The sequence below is a fragment of the Ursus maritimus genome, unplaced genomic scaffold (assembly GCF_017311325.1).
Source record: "Ursus maritimus isolate PB19 unplaced genomic scaffold, ASM1731132v1 scaffold_18, whole genome shotgun sequence".
Taxonomy (NCBI): domain Eukaryota; kingdom Metazoa; phylum Chordata; class Mammalia; order Carnivora; family Ursidae; genus Ursus; species Ursus maritimus.
The window spans coordinates 55,158,443-55,172,790 of record NW_024424230.1 but is presented as its reverse complement, the minus strand read 5'-3'; the positions used below and the strand labels follow the sequence as shown (position 1 = coordinate 55,172,790).

Genomic DNA, 14,348 nt, shown 5'->3' with positions numbered 1-14,348 from the left:
CAAGTAATATTTTTAAATATCAAAGTAAATGAATGTTAAGGACCATCTCGTATTATGGTACAAAAGAACTGAAACTGAAACTGGAAGGACCTGGAGAAATCTTAAAGCAAAAGACCTGGAGACAAGAGTTGGGTTCTAATCCCCAATTTGTTACTCACACTTCCTGATTCTGTGACCTGAACCAAATTACCCTAAACTCTGATGCCCTTGATTATAGTGCCTAGAACGTAGAAATGATTATAACAGCTACAGTGGATTACATTTGTAAAAGATAGCATTTGTAAAACACTTGGCACACAGTAGATGATCTTAAGTAATAGATATTTTTCAACCACTTAGCATAATTCTTTGGGGTTAAATTTCTCACATTTAGGTTTGCTGCAAAATTGCAAATGTTTAACAGCACACAGGAAAACCTATTTATCCATTCTCAAGTTATTCCAGAAATAAAAGCCAAACACATACTCACTTTCCCACATCCAAATTGGGGAGAAATGGTAATTTGGCTGTTTATTTGGACTTCTATGTCTGCAAAACAGCTTTCCAACATAAATTCAAATTTGACATGCTATTGGCTTGCTACAAAAAATCAGCTACTTGGCTGTCTCTCAAAAGACTATACTAAATACAGCTGTGAAACTTGACAAAAAAAAAATAAGAATACCCAACTAAGCAAAATATATCTGAGTATACATGTAAATTCATTAAGGATTAATACGAAAGACAGCAGATTTTCCTTACAAGCCTAAAAAATTTAGGAAAAAAAATAAAAGCAATCTTTTGAGGTTAAAAGTATCCAGTGAAAAAATATTGAAAATAGAATCTCAGAATTCACACAAACACAAAAATTACTGGACTTTCTCGTAAGTATCTTTGGCATATAAAAGAATTAGAGGAGAAAGAGGCTAGTCTTAAAAGTTACTCAGTCCAAAGTCCCTTCCATTCAAGAGTCCCTTCTATCATCTCCCTGAGTAATGTTCACCCAGTCTCTGCTTAAATACTCTCAATGACAGGGAACTCAGCACTTTTCAAATCACTCATTTCATTTTTTGACAGCTCTAGCCGTTACGAAGCTCTCCATTAAAAATAAAACCATCAAAATATCATATGATTTCACCCATATGTGGAATTTAAGAAACAACACTGATGGATGTCAGGGAAGGGAAGGAAAAATAAAATAAAACATAGAGAGAGGCAAACCATAAAAGACTCTTGACTATAGGGAACAAACTGAGGGCTGCTTGAGGGAAGGTGGGTGGGGGGATAGGGTAACTGGTGATGGGCATTAAAAGGAGGGCCTTGATGTGATGAGCACTGGGTGTTATATGCAACTGATGAATCAGTAAATTCTACCCCTGAAACTAATAATACACTATATGTTAACCTGAATTTTAAATTAATTAATTAATTAATTACAACAAAACCATCAAGACACCCCCAACAACAACAAAACAAAATGAAACCAAAGCAAACCTTTGTCCTACAAACAGATTATAAATAATGGGCTAACTGAAAAACCCAGGTTTTGTCATATGCACTGCAATCAAGGCTGATGCTCTCTCTTTACTCATACACTGATTATTCTTGAACTAGAGGCACAGCTTTGTATTGCACAGATCTGTTATTTCAAGGTAACTATTACAGCTCATTTATTTGCAAAAAATAAGAGTTGCATTAAAAAGTAGAAAACAGGAAACAGAAATAGAAGAGCAGTGTCAAGTTTAAAGCAGGTGATGGTTCCAGTGCACCCACACTAGTGATGATGCAACAGAAATCTGGCTGGGAGCATCACTCTTCAGTAAGGGACAAGGGCAAATGAGCAGACTTCCAGAGAATAGCTACCCCCACGCTTAGTGAGAGATGGCAGGATGTGACACTCAGCTGAGGAATGAAGTATATTTACTGTGGTTAGTAGGCCGGGAAGGGAAGTGAAGCTATGTAATTAACTTACTCATAAACCTCTACTGAAGACCTTCTAGATATCAGCACTATGCAAGTGGCAGATTAGTAATCTTTAAATATTTGAAGAGCTATGAGGGCTAAAAAGTTTACAAACAAAATGATTCTCTCAACAGCTCACAGAATGAGAGAAAATATTTTCAAATTGTCTATCTAATAAGAGACTGATATCCGGAATATATAAAGAACTCTTAAGACTCAATAAGAAATACCCATCACCGGGATAGGCCAGTGATGGGTATTAAGGAGGACATATATTGCATGGTGCACTGAGTGTTATATGCAAATAATGAATCATGGAACTTCACATCAAAAACTAAGGATATACTGTATGGTGACTAACATAACATAATAAAAAATTATTATTAAAAAAAAGACTCAATAAGAAATAAATAACCCAAGTAAAAATGGGCAAAGGATCTGAAGAGACAATTCTCAAAAGAAGATATACAAATGGCCAACAAGTACATGCAAAGATACTCAAGGTCTGCAGTCATTTGGGAAATGCAACTCAAATAGATAGTGAGTACCACTTCTCACCCACTGGGATGGCAAAAATCAAAAAGATGGACAAGAACAAACACTGGCAAAGATGTGGAGAAAATGGTGCCCTCAAACACTGCAGGTGGGAATAAAAGTGGTGCAATTTCTTTGGAAAAGAAATTGTTTTAAAACATACACATAGAATTACCATATGACCCAGAAATTCTATTCCTAGGTAAATGAACTGAGAGAAATGAAAACATACATGCATATAAAATCTTTTTTCCAATATTCATAGCAATGTTATTCATGAAGAGCCAAAAAGTGAGAATCCAGAAGTCTACTGACAGATGATCCAATATATAAAATGAGGTACATCCACACAACAGATTAATAAGCTATCAAAAGGAATAAAATACTGATACATGCTACAGTATGGATGAAACTAGAAACCATCATACCAAGTGAAAGAATCCAGTCACAAAAGACCCTGTATTATATGATTCCATTTATATGAAAGGCCCAGAATAAGCAAATGGGTAGGGACACAAAGTACATTAGTAGTTGCCTAGGACTGGGGTTGAGGGGTGGTAATGCAGTTCACTGCTAAAATGTACAGGATTTCTTCAAGGGGTGATGAAAATGCTCTAAAATTAGATTGTAATGATGGTCTTACAACTCTTTGCTCATACAAAAACCACTGAATTGTATACTTTAAATCAGTAAATTGTATAGTGTGTGAATGATATGTCAATAAAGCTGGGGTTTTTTGTAAAAAAAAAAAAAAGGAAAAATGACACTCTGTATCATTTCAGAAAGCAGACCTAAACATCAATGTTCAGAGGAAGAGAAAGTTAAATTTGGAGACAGATGAAGTGTGACAGTCCATCATTTAGATGTAGCCAATAATCTGAACGGGCTCTCATACTGCTAAAGACAGCAAGTTCAGGGAGAGGCTGAATCAGCTTCCAAACTAGCTCCCATGGATGGAATCCCTACAACTGAGAAGAATCCTCTGGATCTGTTAAAATCTAGAGCGAAATGCAACTCTAAAATACTACCAATGTATGTAATGAATAAGAACCTGAACATTCTAATTCAACTCTTACTCTTCAATAACACTACTAATAACAACAGTTAAAGTAAAAATAAAAGCCATAGTCCCATCACCCTAGAAATCTGAAAGCTTATTTCAAATATATGTATATACTAGGAACAGCCAACAAACATTTCATACTCCTTTCTTAATCTTTGCTAATCTCTCTGTTTTCACATTAAACAATAAGCTGCCTTCAGTCTTACTGTTAATTTGACCTTAAAATTTGACCTCAATGTACGTGCTCTGACCATGGGGAATTGTATAAATCTTGTGTACCCATAATGGAGTTAAAAAAAATAAAAGTTCACAGCTAGATTCTGAAAAATCTTTACAGTCAAGATCAAATAACTGATGCTTGTAGAAAACCATACGGCAGGGATGATGTAACACACCAGAACATACAGGTGTGATGATGACCAACCGAATCCATCTTCCTCTTACCATAGTCACTACATGCAAAGGGCCAGGCTTCCTGTAGGCTTCGTCTAATTTAAGTTAGGTTTTACTGGGTCAATGTTTCCGTTTTTTAAAATTCTTTTCAATAATAATTTTTATTATGTTATGTTACTCACCATACAGTACATGCCTAGTTTTTGATGTAATGTTACAGGATTCCTTACTTGCATATAACACCCAGTGCACCATGCAATAAGGAGGGCACGTATTGCTTCTTTTTAATTTTAAAACTTCAAGTGTAAAAAGTAGTTAGAGCCACACTTTTCCAACAACAGAAACCATCATGATTGTCCTTTTATTTGTAACTCCTAACATAATAGTTGATTAACAACAAGAACAAAAAGAGACTTAATAAACATCACACTAGTGTATACAATAATGATGGGATGAAAAAGCAGTCCATTCGACAGATATGTACCGAGTAACAGCTATGTACAAGGCCCAGTACCCAACCCTGGAGGGTCACATTTTCTGTAAACTCCAAGAGCTTATACTACATATTTTTTTAAAAGAGGACATCACTAGAGTACATAGAAGAAAAATTGCAGTAAGTTTCATGAAAATAAATAGAAAATCAATAAAAATATTTATCAACTATCAAAAATAAATAGGAAATAGGTGGGCAAATCAATACGAATTCAGAAATAGGTCACTTTTAGAGGGTGGTGGGAGTAGAGCCTGGACACACAGAACGTATTACAGTCACTAGAAGTACGTGTAAGGGAGCTTTCACTCACATTGCACTAGACAACCCAAAATTTCTGTACATTTTATAAAATGCACTGATTCAATATAGCCTCAGAATAGTTTTCTAAAATATCAGCATCTACCCAGTTCATATCTGTATCTCCCCATTCTACAGTGAGAACCCTGGTTCTCAACAGCAATATGTTTACTCATTTACTTTACCCAACAATACACAACTATAATTCAGAATGCCTACATGAATACCACTAAGGAGAGTTCAAGATCTCTTTTCAGTTGGATTTTGTTTCCTGCAGAGAATTTATAGTGTACGGAGCCCAACATTTAATAATTTTGACTTTCAAATTTGCCTTTGTGTGTGCGTGTGTATTGATGTCGTCATCAGGTTCGTTTTTCTGATCCTAATTTTCTGGCTCACTTTTATCATTCCTTTTAATTTAACTTTAGATTTGAATATTCAAAACATTATATCATTCAAAAATCAAAATTACATAAACCTTCTTATAACCCTTCTGTATTTTGTTCTGGAACACATTTAAGTTCCTTGAACCCAGTTTGAACCTTTTGGGTCTTGCATTAATGACTTGTTAGGCAGGTCTACAATGGAGCTTAGTCTGGGGTTAATGATTCCCCACTTCTGAGTCCAGAAGATTTCTCTGTCTGGTTGGTGGGAACGAACACAGTTCCTGGCCCTGTGTGTGCACCAGGCACTGTTCCTGCCAATCCTTCCTGATGGTTCCTTTCCCAGACTGGACAAGTTTCCTCAGCTGCATGGACAGTGGAGGGGCACACTGTGCATCTTCGGGGTACCCCCTCTGGGTGGCTCTCTCCCCTCCAGTGCTCTGTGCTATGAACAAGAGCCACCTTGGTCTGCAGACTCCTATCTCTGTCTCCATTCAGGGACTCCTTCAGCCGGGGACTCCGCCGGGCTCCACTTACACTGCCTTTCCCTGTACTGTAGTCTGGAAATTCTCCCCGTAAGTAAGCAGAGGCCATTGGAGGGCCTGCCTCCTCTGTTTGCTCCCTTCCACAGATCACTGTCCTTCCTTGCCTTTCATGTCCATGTCTTGAGAAACACTGTTCCATTTTATCTTTTTTTGTTTTTTGTCTTATTTTTGTTGGGTGTTTTTTTGGGGGGGAATGGTTGGTTCATTTTTTTTTAAAGATTTTATTTATTTATTCGACAGAGATAGAGACAGCCAGCGAGAGAGGGAACACAAGCAGGAGGAGTGGGAGAGGAAGAAGCAGGCTCATAGCAGAGGAGCCTGATGTGGGGCTCGATCCCATAACGCCGGGACCACGCTCTGAGCCGAAGGCAGACGCTTAACCGCTGTGCCACTCAGGTGCCCCGGGAATGGTTGGTTCAAGTAGAAGGGTAAATCCAATCCCTGTTTTCCATCTTGGCCAGCAACAGAAGATGTACTAAGAGAAATCCTACCCCCATCCTGATCTTTCCACCTACCTCTCCAATGAGTCATGGTTAATAGTTTATGGTTTATCCTAACCTTGTGTTTCTTTCTATAAAAGTAAGCAAATAACATGTAGATTTTTTACTCTGTCTTTCTTGCATAGAAGGTAGCATAGTCCACATCTTCTCTTTACTAACTTCTTCTTTTCCCTCTTCTGTATGTCCTGGAAACCACTCCATAACAGTCCAGAGAGACCTTCAGCTTTACTTCTAATGGCTCCAGAATATTCCGTTTCATATATGTACCATGGTTTATTCACACAGACTTCCAGGGTTAGGCATTTAATTTGCTAATACAAATAATGCTACAATGAGTAATCTTGAGTCTATGTTGCTTCATTTTAGGGGGATGCCTTTTCTGGGTGAACTCTAAGGCCTGGGATTGCTGGGTGCCAGGATAGCTGCACGTCACATGGTCTTACTTTGGGTTCTTCAGAAGCAGACCTCATGACCAGGAAACAAATGCAGGCAAGAAAGGGTGTTCTGTTGAGCCTGCTGTACTAGCTGAAACTGGTGCTTAATCCTGAAGGGAAACTCTGAGAAATGGTGCAAAGAACAGGTTTCAAAATTATCTCACCTGAGGAATTACATCAATCCACGCTCAGGACTCACTGGTCAGCTATCCCCAGAGACTATGAATTCCCAGGCATTTCCAGCCTGCCATGTCAGTAGGCAGAAGAAACTTCCAAGGTTCTGGGGGTGGAAATCCCATAGCACATTGAAACATCCATGGAAAGGAGGGTAAGGGCAAGGACAGAGCCAGGAAGGTGATTCTCTTTGACTTTGTCAAATCTCTCTCCACAGAGTGGGTGCCATCGTGTACTCACACCAGCAATGTAAGTGAGGGCCTGTTTTGCCTCAGCTCGGCTGATAGAATGTTTCCAGATTTTGAATTTCTGCCAATTTACTGGATGAGAAATGATATCTCAGTGTAAGTGCTGCTTTAACTTGCATTTCTCTTATTCTGAGTGAACGTGAACATCTTCACATAGGCCTAAACCATTCCCATAACCATTTACATGAACTGTCTGTTCATGTCTTTTATCCATTTTTCCTCCTGCATTTTGGTCTTTTCTTTGATTTTTAAGACTTCTTTAATATTATGAGCCTATTCCTTTATTTCTGACATTGCAAGTATTTTTTTTTCCCAGTGTGTCATTTCTCTTTTGATTTTGCTTATAGTGGTTTTTGTCATGCAAATTTTTTCTTTAATTTTTTTATGTTGTTACAAATTCATCAATCTTTTCTTTTACCCCATCTGGCTTCTGAGTCATAGAAAGGCTTTCCTTATATGCAGTTTATAAATGCATTCACCCATGTTTTATTTTAGTATTTGTCTGGCTTCATTTTTTCCCTTGATTTTCCTCTTTTTTTTTTTCCTTTTTTAAGTTTTTCCTACAATTAGATCCCTGACCCATTTGAAGTTTATTCTGCTATATGTTGTGCAATATGAATCCTATTTTATATTTTCTAGACTATTATCCATTTGTCACAACACCACTTATTAAAAATCTGTATTTTCCAATAAAAAGAAATGAACTATCAAACCACCAAAAGACATGGAGGAACTTCAACTGCATACTGATAAAACAAACAAGCCAATCTGAAAAGACTACATACTATATGATGCCAACTATATGGCATTCTACAAAAGGAAAAATTATGGAGATGATAAAAATGAGGGGTTGCCAGGGGGGTAAGTAGGGAAGAGAGGGATAAATAGGTAGAACACATGAGATTTTTAGGGCCCAGAAACTATTATTCTATATGATACTGTTATGAAGGACTTATGTTATTATGTATTTGTCAAAATCTATAAAACCTATAAAATATACAACACAAAGCATGACTCTTAATGCAATCTATGGCCTTAAGTTAATAGTAATCTATCAAACACTGGCTCATCAACTACAACAAATGTTGCAATTGCACTAATGCAAGAATGTTAAAAATAGGGGAACCTAGAGGGAGAGAAGGTATATGGGCCCCTTATGCATTTTTTCTCATTTTTTTCTATAAAGCTAAATTACTCAAAAAAATGTTTCCATAGAACAGTGGAATAGAATAGACAGCCTTGAAATAAACTTTCACATATGTGATCAAATGATTTTTGACAAAGGGGACAAGACCATCCAATGGGGAAAGGACAGTCTTTTCAACAAATAATACTGGGAAAACTATTTCCACATGCAAAACAGAATGAAGTTGGGCCCTTACCTCACACTATATACAAAAATTCACTCGAAATGGATCAAAGACTTAAACATAAGAATTAAACTATAAAACTCCTAAAAGAAAACCTTGTAGAAAAGTTTCATGACATCGTATTTGGCAATGATTTCTTGGATATAACACCGAAAGCACAGGCAACAAAAGAAAAAATAAACTAGACTACTTCAAAATTGAAAACTTATGTGCATCAAGGCACAAGCAACAGAATGAAAAAGCAACCTATCAAATGAGAAAAAATATTTACAAATCAGGGATCCATACAGGGCTAATATACAGAATATATGAAGAACATATACAACTCAATAACAACAACAAAAACCTGAATAAATGACTTGGATAGACATTTCTCCAAAGAAAATAAACAAATGGTCAATAAGCACATGGAAAGATGCTCAACATCTCTCATCATTAGAAAACCTAAATCAAAACCACAGTAAGCTACCATCTCATGCCAATTAGGATGGCTACTATTGAAAAAAAAAAAAACAGTAATAAGTACTGGTGACAAGGTAGAGAAACCACAACCTTGATCTACTACTGGTGGGAATGTAAAATGTATACACCCCCCAAAAAATTGAAATCAGGGTCTCAAAGAAATTTTTTTCACCCATGTTCACTGCAGCATTATTCATAAGAGACGAAGGGTGGAAGCAACCCACATGTCCACAGATGGATGAATAAACAAAATGTGGTCCATACATACAATAGAATACTATTCAGCCGTAAAAAAAGGAAGGAAATTCTGATACACACTACAGCATGGATGAACCTTGAGGCCATTATGCTAAGTGAAGTAAGCCAGTCACAAAAAGACAAATACTGAATGATTCCACTTATATAAGGGACATGGAGTAGTCAAATTTATAGAGACAGAAAGAAAAATGGTGGTTACCAGGGGCTGGAGCTGGGGGATGAAGAGAGGTTGCTTAATGGGTACAGAGTTTCAGCTTTGCAAGATGAAGACTGGTTGCACAACAGTGTGAGTGTACTTTACACTACTGAATTGCATACATAAAAATGGTTAAGATGGTCAATTTTATGGGCATTTTACCACTATTAAAAATAAAATAAATAAAAACTATTTTTTTAAAAGTCTATCTTTTCCCCCTGATTCAAGAATCCCCCTTTATTGTACTAAATTTCTGTATGTCCTTGGGTCTAATTCTGAATTTTCCTCTCAGTAGCCAACTTATTGTTAGCGTCATACTATTTCATTACTGTGAATATCAGAAAATGCAATCTCCCCGTGACCCTTCTTTCGGGTTTTTCTAGATATTCTTGCATGTTTATTTTCTATATGAACATGAGAATCAAACTGTCAAGCTTGGAGTAAAAATCCATCACTTTCACTGGTTGCATTCAATTTATTAACCTCAAGATAAATGACATCTTTATCATGTAGAGCCATCCAATCCAAGAACAGGCTATGACGACCCATTTGTCCATGTTTACTTTGGACCTTCCAGGAAAGGTCTGGAATTTTCTTATATAGATTTTGTATATGTACATTTAATTTTACTTCCAAGTATTTCATTTGCTTGTTGTTATTGTCATTGCTGTCATAAATAGGATTTTTTCTACCATTTTATCTTCTGGTTAGTTAATGTTTGACTGTTGTGAGCTAATCTTATATCCTGGTACCTTACTGAATTCTTCATTGTTTTAGTTTCCTCATCGATTCTTTTGGATTTTCCAGGAATCACCTGAAAAGAAATAGTCCCCCAAACTCCCTGTCATCCAATTCTTACACCTCTAATTATCTTTCCTATCTGCTTTCATTGACTAACCCCTCCAATATCAAGTTAAACAGAGGTGAAGATGCTGTTATCCTTGTCTTATTGGGGGCTAGTTGGAATGATTCTCATATTTCAACACTAAGTATGATGCTGAACCTATTTCTGCAGTCTAAATATTTTAGCTAATGTTACAGAATGGTTTGCCACTAATCCATACTTTATTGAGTGGTAGGGTTTTTTTGAGTTTGTTTTTTTTTTAATAGTCAGGAATGGGTGCTGAATTTTGTTAAAGGCCCTCAGCATCTAAAAAGAGAATCATAATAAAAATCTTGACAATAATCCCAAAATTTCTATGAAGGCAGAAACCTTGGCTACATTTTCAACACTCTATCTACAGAATATTCACCCATAAAATTTAGTACTATTTTTGATAAATGCATAAATGAGCAATTTTAAGTTCCTAATTCTTCCATATAACGTTTCAATGATTATATTGTTTTCCAATGTTCATAATACACAATGAGCACATTATAACGGTCAGAGTATTCATACTTACTCATCTAATAAGTGGACTCAAGAAATAAAGAAAAAGTAACAGTGGGAAGCTACAAACTCCATCCTTACAATTTAAGCTTTAAAGCATTTAATAACAATTCCACCTCTGTACTAGAGACTTGTTTCTTTTCTCTCTCTGGAGGTCAAGAGCAGCAATAGAGAGCTAATCTAAGCTTATTTTAAATAATCTATACCAGTTTCAACATTCATTATGCTCTCATTGTAAAAACGTTCAGGTGAAAAGCTCAGGGCATCTAGCAGCAGGTTGAAAGCTTTAATTCAGTGGGAGCAGAGGACACCATAAGCCAATAATAGAAAAGCCTTTTTAACAAAGGATGTTATTTTCTTAAAGTAGTAATCTATAGCAAATTACACAGAAAGAACTTGATTATAGTTTTCAGTCTTTTAGAAAAGGATAATTTAATATGAGTTAAAAGCTGATTCATTTTTGCAAGCGTTTTACTAGCTGTCAATTACACTCTTTATGAATCGTCCACTGAGTTTTATGTATAGTTAAACACAGACTGGAAAACATTATTTGGTTACAATTAAGGCTTTCAATACGATATTGTAAAAGTCAGATATACCACCAAAAATACATATTCTTAATCCCCTTTTAATTTATATTTCTATAGTCCAGATACTCACTTTCCTTAAAAACCTTTCTGTATGCTTTCTGAAAGCCAACTCAAAACTTGAATAAAGCATTTGGGTATAAATAATCAAAAACACTTTTAAATAGCATATTCTGCAATATTCTAGTGCTAAAGTAATTCTTGCTAGAATGCTGGAAAAAGTTAATACATAGGGTATCAACTTTGGGGATCATTGTGTCTGAACACACAAACAGAATACTGTATTAGCAAGGACCCTGAAGATCACCTACGAATACATTCAACCCTTTCACATAACAGAGAAAAAAGAGTGAACTCAAGGAGGTTGAGTGTTCTTCTAAGCCACATATCCAGTTATTGGTAGAGCCAGACTAGTTTTGGGGTTCCCAATCAAGTATACACTCCACTTTTTCTGTTTCTCTCTCTAACCCGCAGCTAACACAAGTGAATGTGGGACACGTCTTGTAAAGAATTTCCACAGTGTATTTTTAGGTAGTTGGCACTGGATGTCAATTTATATTTTGCTTAAAGACCCAGAGGAAAAGATCCCCTAAAGTCATTTAAAAAGAGCCTGCAGGTGACTAATAAATTATTTTTCTTTCCTTCATGATTTTAAATTTTATAATACAAAGTTAAAAGAATAGTGCCATAAGTAATTAATAATGCTTTCTATTGGCCTATAATAAGTTTATAAATGCTCTCTCAGACATGAGGTAGGTTTTTACAACTGATAACACAATTATCTCCAAAAGTAATTCAGGCACCAAGAGCCACCAAATATCAATGATCTAAAAATTACTGCTGTAAAGGTCAATTTTTTGTATCTGTTCAACTCCCTCCCCCACTCCCAAATCTTGAAGATTTTTTACATGGCTAGCCTCAAAAATAAAAAGTGTTATCTAGGAAAAGTTTCAAGGCTGGTTGACTAATAATTCATAGTTGCTTCCTATCATTTTTTTTTGTTTTAAATCATAACTCATCCCCACTATTCTCAAAACTCTCAATATGTGCAGTGTCTATTTTCAGGCTAATCTCTTTTACATAGGTGGAAGCAACTATCCTTTTGGCAAGAATAAGGGTGTAGTCTGCATTGTGTTCCACTGGGACAGTCTGTTCCTCCATATCAGAATCTTGGCTTCTAATCCTTTTAAAGTTATCTTCTATTTGAAACAGGCACCTCTCTTAAGCTATTTTTAAATCTCAATGAAAAAAAAATTGGCACACACAAACCCTCATTATTGCCTCATTCTTGACATCTCTCCACCCTCTTGCCTATAACAGATGATCACTATATTTCATTCTCAGATGATCTGGGCCCAAAGCAATGTCCCTTGATTATCTAGACAGAAAAAAAAAAGATATATATATATATATATAATTCTTTATATATAATATCTTAATTCTCTGTAATTCTATATATATATATATATATAAAAACAATTACAGGAGTAGGGAATCATAAAGAACTATTAAACAAAATAAGATACATAACATTTATACATTCTATATACTGAATAATCAATATAGTGCTCCTTTATCCTTTGAGTTTCTAAAGAAACTTTAAAAAATTAAAATTATTTACTAGAATTTAAAATGCAGAAAAAACTTCATCTTAATCCTTATAATCAATGAAAAATCTATGAACCAGACATAGGTGATTAGACTCTGACAATCACCAGCACATCAAGCTTCTGTGTATGTTAACTACTGCATTATAATGCTCACGATATTTTTTTGTGTTTCCTCCAACGTGAAATTTCTTTTTTCTTTTCTTTCTAAAAAATCATAATCTAACTTTGAAACACTAATAAAACTAAGACTAATAAAGAATATTTTAAAACCAAAGAATGTGAACAACTCAAGTACAACCACTATTAAAACTTTGATCTACATATAGAAATACAGATATTGACACATTTTCAAATATTTTAGGTATAAATTATTTGCATTCATAAAAAAGAGATTGTACTATTCACATTTTATTACTTTCTTCATTTAGTATATTTATTTTATTTAATGTATGTTTTCATACATTATCAGTTGTATGATATAAGTTTCAATATCAGTTGACATTACTGAAATGTTGTTTCTAGTGACTATATAGTATTCTATTATTACAGATTTAATAATCATCCCATGCTGGACATTGATTTTCAACCCTGAGCTCTTAAAAACACTGGGATGAAAATTTTATAGTGAAATAAATAAAATTTAAATTACTTCCTTAGGGGGCACGTGGAAGGCTCAACTGGTTAAGCATCTGCCTTCAGCTCAGGTCATGAGCTCAGGGTCCTGGGATCAAGCCCCACATGAGGCTCCATGCTCAGTAGGACTTCTGTTTCTCCGTTTTCCTTAATTTTTATTTCTGTACTTATTAGTAAGGTTGATTATTTATTTGCATTCATTCCCTATTTGCAGTTTTCTTTTGAAAATTATCTTGTATTTCTGTTCAAGTAAAAAAGTATTAATTTCATCCTTAAGCCAGAGTGACAATTTAGTTGGGTATAAAATTCTAGGTTAACAAATTTTCTCTTAGTACTTTAAATTCCATTGTCTTCCATAATCTATTACTATTACTAAAAGTTCTGTAGTAACTCTTTTTCTTTTCCTTTGGTCAATAATCTACCTATTCTCTTTGAAAGCCCTTAAAATGCTCCCTTTCTACCTGAAGGGCTTTTAAATTTTTCCCATCTTTATTACAAATTATCTTCTTCTAGGGTCCCGAGAAGCATTCCTTTGGAATGATTCTATGGTTGCCTTTACCTCAGCCTAATGTAATAAAAGAGTACTTGTTCAGATTTTATGTTGGTTTCTTAGTCCAGGGCTTCCCCAGAGTGATTAGAAAAAGAATTCAGTTCCAAATGCATGCACTGTACAGTCTCAGATATCTAATACCCCATAACTGGTCTTGTTTACATCTCATGTCTAGGATTTCAACTTCTATGCCTCATCCTTTAACCAACAGGCACAATTTTGCCAACTGAAACACCCTTCATGGCTGTTGATTTGCAGGAATCCTAATTCTTGCTCATATACTCACT

General features: G+C 35.3%; 1 protein-coding gene across 1 annotated transcript in view; it reads right to left on the bottom strand.

The window, feature by feature from the left end:
* The window catches only part of PTPRM (protein tyrosine phosphatase receptor type M), a 749,396-nt gene that overhangs the window by 600,684 nt on the left and 134,364 nt on the right, over window positions 1-14,348 (bottom strand). The window lies entirely within an intron of this gene.